The sequence below is a fragment of the Notolepis coatsorum genome (genome assembly GCF_963971535.1).
Source record: "Notolepis coatsorum genome assembly, chromosome: 13".
NCBI classification, from domain to species: domain Eukaryota; kingdom Metazoa; phylum Chordata; class Actinopteri; order Aulopiformes; family Paralepididae; genus Notolepis; species Notolepis coatsorum.
Window position 1 is genome coordinate 35,438,907 of NC_140177.1, and position 7,125 is coordinate 35,446,031.

Sequence of the window (7,125 nt, forward strand, 5' to 3'; positions counted from 1 at the left end):
TTTACTCTGTGAAATGTACTGTGTACTTTTTTTTTTGTTATAACCTCTGCATTTGTCATGTCTCGATGGTAATCAATAAATTATGATGTCAAATCAAAATCCATAATGGATAAGGGGTCAGGGGAAGATTTACCTCCACCCAATCAAAACTCAAACCAGCAGGTTTAATTGGACGGCCTAGTTGTGCGTCAGAAGCCGAACCAGAATGCACCTATCATCATAATCTATTGATTACCATCGAGACATTATGACAAATGCAGAGATTATAATAAAAAGTACATAGAAATCTGGGAGCCTACCCCCCTTAAATACACTGATTTAAGCTTCAAATGTGAGTTTCATATTGTGGGCTCAATTTGTTGCCGTCTTCACTGTTAACATCCAACCATGGTCGCACTGAGTAGTGTACTTGCAGAGGTGGTGGTCCAAACAATATGATAATACTCCTCTGTGCCTGTTTTGAAAATAACGTTATCATTCACTACCATTTTGGACCCCTCTACAGACTTTCCCAACAACACTCCAGACAGAAATGCGGATGCGCTGTTTGACTCCTGCTCGCCTACAAGCTCCTTGTCACCTCCGTTCACGCCAAGACTATGCCCCATCACAAATAAACGTGCGTACATTTACCATGTATACTGTTGGGGATGTTGAATTCAATTGGTAAATGGTCGGCCCAAAACTGTTCTTACTGACTATGTAAATGTGTTTAAAAAAAAATAAACACCTGTCATACAGAATGGCACTATTCTAAAATGGTTCAATGTATGTTAAAAAACAACACATGAATTGAAAGCAGACATTCTGAACTTTTACCTCATAGTTCATTGTTTCATTTAAAATATAAATGATATTGTCTCAGAGGCAAAACAACCAATCTCTCATATCTGTGCTAATTATGGCTTACTGTATTCCAGGTCTGCCGATGTCCTCATTGTCCTCCACCAATGAGTGCTCCATCAGCCGTGAGAAGGGAACAGCAGCACTGGACAATAACTGGCACTTCAGTTTCAAGATACAGTGGAACATCATGCCGTCGAATATACAAAAAATATTGGAGAATGAAGAGCGGCCAACGGCGAGGGATAGAAGAGAAATAGTCAGGTTGATTTCCGCAGAAATCCTGGTTGTCTGCAAACATCCTCAAAAGAAACATTTGAATGAAATTGCCCGCAAGATGGTACAAGAGTATCCTAAGTCATTCAAGGATGTGATTGAGGATCAAGTCATAGGTAGTGGCTACGATGCTCTAGCAAAACAACTACAATGCAGAGTGGACAACCACAAAAGGATAGGTCCACCAACGATGACTCCCAGCAGTGTTGACAAGGGAAAGACACGAAGGAAAATGTCTTATGGATGTGTGAACCCAGAACCTCAACTGCGTGCTGCAAATGACGAATCACAGAGGAAGATGAAAGAGGACCTACATAAAATGTTTGAGGAAAATGAGAAAGATGAGAAGAAAATAGAAGCATTGATGACTAACACGTTTGCCTCCCAGAGAAGAGATGTCCTAGATGAGAAAGACACACGGACTTTGAAAAAAGAATGGCCCTATCTTTTCAACACAACTGGCTTGAAGGCTCATTTCAATGAACTGACTGGGGTCCAGATAAATGAAGAATTCCAAGAGGCCATGAATGTAAAATACAAAAGAGTCCTGGGATTTTTCAAGTGTCTGCGCCCAGAAAGAGATAGTGTTGCAGGAAAACTCCAACCTCAAATCCAGGCTGCGGGTTGTGATGACTCCGTTGGGACTGTGTTACTGCTTTTAGCTCACTTCAAAGAAGACCAAAACAAGATGCTCATAAATGTTGACGATACCGATCTTGCAGCAGATGTGAACTCTCAGGATCTTCCCACAACCCCATGCATATTGCTGTGTGGTAAGTTAAGTAAAGGATAATGTATAGCTATACTCTGTCATTGTCGCAAAATAATTGACAGACACTGCGTTCTGGAACACCGAGGCACAGCCGAGGTGTTCTAAACCCAGTGAAGGTCAATTATTTTGCGACATTGACAGAGTATAGCTATACATTATCCCGCTTATTACATGGCTAACTTACTAACAATATACCTAATTCATTTTACACCATCGACAAGATGAGATCAAATGCAGACTCAGTTGTTCTGTGGCTCCTCTGTCATCGCCGGCACCCGGCAGGTGTGTGGACTTGATTGCACTGATGTAGTGCAGTTGTGCATAATGGTAATGCTTAGCTTTCGTGACTGCGATCAAAATGCTTGATTGTGATTGGTCAATAGCGCTCTGTTGCCCCTGACAGCGGTCATTATTGCGCGTTGCCCATGACAGCGGTGAATTATCGAAAAATAAATGTTTTTTTTTATCTACTTTTTCTCCCCATTTTTCTATTTTTCTCCCGTCCCCAATTTCGTATTGTCCAATTACCCTACCCTTCCCCCTACCCTCCCCTGTCTCGAACGCTGTTAGGCCATGCCTCCCACAAGCCGGCTGCAATGTGGACGAAGCCTTGCATCACGTGTCCCCTCCGGTACTCAAGGAGGCAGCCGTCGCATCTTTTCACCTGCACAGCGTGATCTCTCAGCGGCGAGGGTCTGCGTGGGAGAGACACGCCGCCCTCGTTGCTTCCTGATTCTACTGCGCAGGCGCACCAACCGACCTGTAGGAGTCGCTGTCCACAATGTCCAATCCCCACCCACCAGCTTCCCACCCCCTAATACTGCCAATTGTATTAGTATGAACAACCAGCCAAGCTGGTAGCAACGCCGAGAGCTGGGCTCGAACCCAGCATCTCCTGCATTGGTGGCGAACGCCTTGCCCACTGCGCCACCTAGCCGCCCGCATTTTGGCTAATGTTAAAACTTGTCAGCTCAGTGTTGTCTATTTTTCTGTGTGTGTGTGTGTGTGTGTGTGTGTGTGTGCGCGTGTGTCTGTCATACCTTCACAGGACAAAGCCCACTGACTGCATCTGTCTTCATGGTAGCAGTGGACCAGGTGGTGGTCAATGATGGAGTCTCAACGTTCACTGAAGCAGTCAATGCCATGTTCATGATCTATTATGCCCTCAACATCGACTATCCTGTAGAGCTGGGTGCAACAATGGAGTTTCTTCAAAGGTAATTGTATATTTTTTTCATCTTTTTATTCATTTACCAGCATAATGAACTTTTTTTTTTTTTTTTTTTTTTTTATCTTTTTCCCCCTCCATTTTCCTCCGATTTTCTCCCATCCCAATGTTAGTCGTATGCCAATTCCCAGTCCCTTCCTGGTCGCTGCGCACTTACCCCCCACAGTCAGATCATCTGGGAGAGTGGAGGCTACCACGTGCTTCCTCCGACACACGTCCAGCCAATCACCGCTTCTTTTCACCTGGCAGCGCGGATTCTCATCGAGAGGGCGTAGCGTGTGGGAGGATCACACTATCCCCCTCAAGTCCTATCCGCGCTTAGCAGGCGCCCCGACCGAACTGTAGGAGTCGCTGTTTACAACGACCCGGACCCACCCCGCCAGCTTCTCCCACCCTCTAATACAGCCAATTGTATTAGTGCAGACGGCCAGCCAAGCTGGTGACAACCCCGGAGCTGTGAGCTGGATTCGAGCTGGATTCGAACAGGCGAATCCAGCTCACAGCTCCGGGGTTGGTGACGAACGCAATCTCCGCTCGGCCACCTAACCGCAGCATAATGAACTTTTAATCATAAAGTCCTTGTAGCAGTTTGAGAGTGAATCAATGCAGTGCAGAAGGCAGGGCATGAGTGACAGAGCCCATTCTTTCAAACATTCATTGAGAGCAGCACACACATAGGCTATAGCAGTATCACGGTATGCAGCCAAGGCCCACCAATGTGAGAATGAACGGAATTGTGTAAATGTACACCATTTGATAACGATGTCAATCCTTTTATGTACCACTCCTCTACAGATGCATGTTCAAGATAAATCCGGACAAGGGCTCAAAAGTCCACAAACAAGGCAATAAGAAGTGTCTCGCAGTCAATCCCAAGGTCCTGTCACTCATATCGAAGATATCAGAGCATGACTGGCTGGAATGACTGGTGAGTTTGCTGTTAATTCATTTGATTACTTGTGATTTATTTCATGTCCCTTTTTTCAAAACTATTTGGCAGGTGATCGGATCAACCTCTATTCAGGTAAATCTAATTCTTTCCACCACAAGGTCGGGAGTAAAGCGAATACAGTTTCCACAGGAAAGAAAACCTTCAGTGCTGTTCTTTGCTCTTCCAATTAAGAAACTCATTTCATTTCAGATATAACTAATGTTAATAGCAGCATCTACGCTAACCTCCGCCATTGGTGTTTTGAAATGAACAGTTGCTTCTCACTGTTGTCACACCTAAACCACCTCTTCTCGTAGATTACAAACTTCTCTCTATGGAGATTTGCCAGAATGATGTGGGCAGTGAAACGTGAGCTCACAAGATCAGAATGGTCTCATGTCCAAATTCTGAAGATTTGGACATCAATCTGATGCAATTTCTTCTTTATTTCTCCATGAGGTTGATTGAAATAGTATTTCTGTTTGTGTGTATTACAGAGAATCCAGAGCCATCAGGACTAAAATGAAGCGAAACAAGATACAGCAGCACTGGAAGAAAGAGGATGAATAACATTCTTGTTTTCAGTTCAGTTAATTTTTATATTGGACACATGACAATGGTCATAAATCGCAAGTTTTACCAGCTGCTGTTGCAGCATTGTCCGAAAAGGGCTAGGGAGAAGCACTATATAGCTTGCCGGGCCTACGCCTGAAGACTCCCATTTTTTATACACATATATACCTGCACATATTCATACATGATACATATTCATACATGATGTTTATAGCATTGTTCTGTATATACTGTATACATACACATATACACACACGCATATATATTTATCCCATAAATACTGTATCATATTATAAATAATAAGCTGTACACCAACTGGGGTGCTCTTTGCCATGGATATGTATGTGTGTGTATGTATATATATATATATATATATATATATATATATATATCCATACACACATGGCAAAGAGCACCCCATAGTTGGTATACACAGCTTATTTACAATATGATTAATAAATTAGTGTTGGCATGTATATAAAGTGATATACAGTACATATACACATTATAGTATATTATGGTTGAGCACTTTGGTTCCGCACGGACGTTTACACTGTTATAGAATACAGCACTGACCATCACCAACCGTAACTTAGGGGTTAGAGTTAGAGGTGGTCTAGGTCTGGTTAGGGGTTAGAGTCAGAGGTGGTCTAGGTCTGGTTAATAGAGGCCATAACCAGACCTAGACCACCTCTAACTCTAACCCCTAACCAGACCTAGACCACCTCTAACTCTAACCACTAACCAGACCTCTTCCATGTGGCACTTTAACAGTACACTGACCTCAGAATGTATATTTTTATGCAAGCAGATTGCAATCAGTGTGTACTACTAGTACTACTGTGTTTAGTTTACAGTATCATGTTGTTATAGAATAAACCGCTGCCAGCAGCAGCCCAGCACTGACCAATGACCATCACCAAACTTAACTTGGGGGTTAGAGTAAGAGCCTAGGTGGTCTAGGTCTGGTTAGGGGTTAGAGTCAGAGAGGTGGTCTTGGTCTGGTTAGGGGTTAGAGTCAGAGGTGGTCTAGGTCTGGTTAATAGAGGCCATAACCAGACCTCTAGACCATCTCTAACTCTAACCCCTAACCAAACCTAGACCACCTCTAAATCTAACCCCTAACCAGACCTTCCATCACCATGTGGCACTTTACACAACAACCTCAAAATGTGATTTATCATTTTATGTTTATGCAAGCAGATTGCAATCAGATTGCTACTGTGTGTACTATACACTATTGTACTGTACTATTATCTACTCAAGTTCAACTACTGTGTTTGTTTGTTTACAAAACACAGTATCCTGTTAGTGTTGTTGACACTGTTACACTGGCTGCTGTTACTGTTATTTAATATTTTCAAATAAATCGCTGCCAGGTGAGCAAGGCCAGACATAGGCCCCGTCCACACGAACGCTGGGTTTAATGTAACCGTGATTGTATGTGCGCAGTTGCACTGTTCGGCCACACACAACCGGGGATTTGCTACACTGCAACCGCGGTCTTTGAAACCGGTGGCCAGGGTGGAGTTGTGCGGTTTTGCAGTTGCGTGTGGGCATAGCAACCGGGGTTATTCCCAGTGTTTACAGCAGAGCTGTCGCAATTATTCCCCATGTTCACGGCAGACCGCGGGGTAGAGAGATTAGAGCAGAGCCAACTACACCAGTGTTTACAGCAGAGCTGTCCCAAGTAGCGTTATATGAAAATGATTGTAACAAACTTTTGTTAAAAACGTATCGTCTGTGTTGAAGAGTGTTGTGATCGACTGATGTCTGTTGACGCTCAGAGTAAACATGTAGCTGCAGCTAAACTAAACTCATGTGTTGTCAAGTTATTGTTATAAGGAACCCAGTCCAGACTGCATCCCCTTAACAATTGTTTGTATTGAGCCGTATTGTATTGTACCCATTCTGCAATGTGTTAAATAACGTTTGCATCCATTCATTATACTAGCGTTAACGTTACATTATTACGTTAGCATTTAAGCTATATACTATACATAGAGAATGCCATTGACATTAGCATGTAGCTAACAACACCGGAGATCTTTTTTGTGAGACTAAACTATCCGCTCTTGGTGGTAAATTGTGTTGCTGATGGTTTTGTTTCATCAACAAAATGAGAGGCAGAACACAGTGAATGTATCCGTTTGTTTATTGCAGTTTCTTTCTTTGCTGAAAATATAATGTTCCGTTGGCAAAATGATCAATAGGGTCCAGCTGTGCTTCTAAACAGGAAGTTTACTTCTTCTTCTTCAGTAAATTAATGGCAGATCGCGACCCAACAGGAAGTTTAGTGAGCGTTCAGTCTTTTCTGATTGGTTGAAATGGCCTTCATGTCTGAACAACATCGCCGCCTACTGCTTTGGCATTGTATTACATTGTACTAAATGTATCGGTTGCTGGGTTCCAGCTCTGCCCGTGAGTACGCAGTTATACACGGTTGTCCACCTGTGTTCACCGTGTGGACGGAGTTTTATTTTTTCAAACTTCGGTCATATT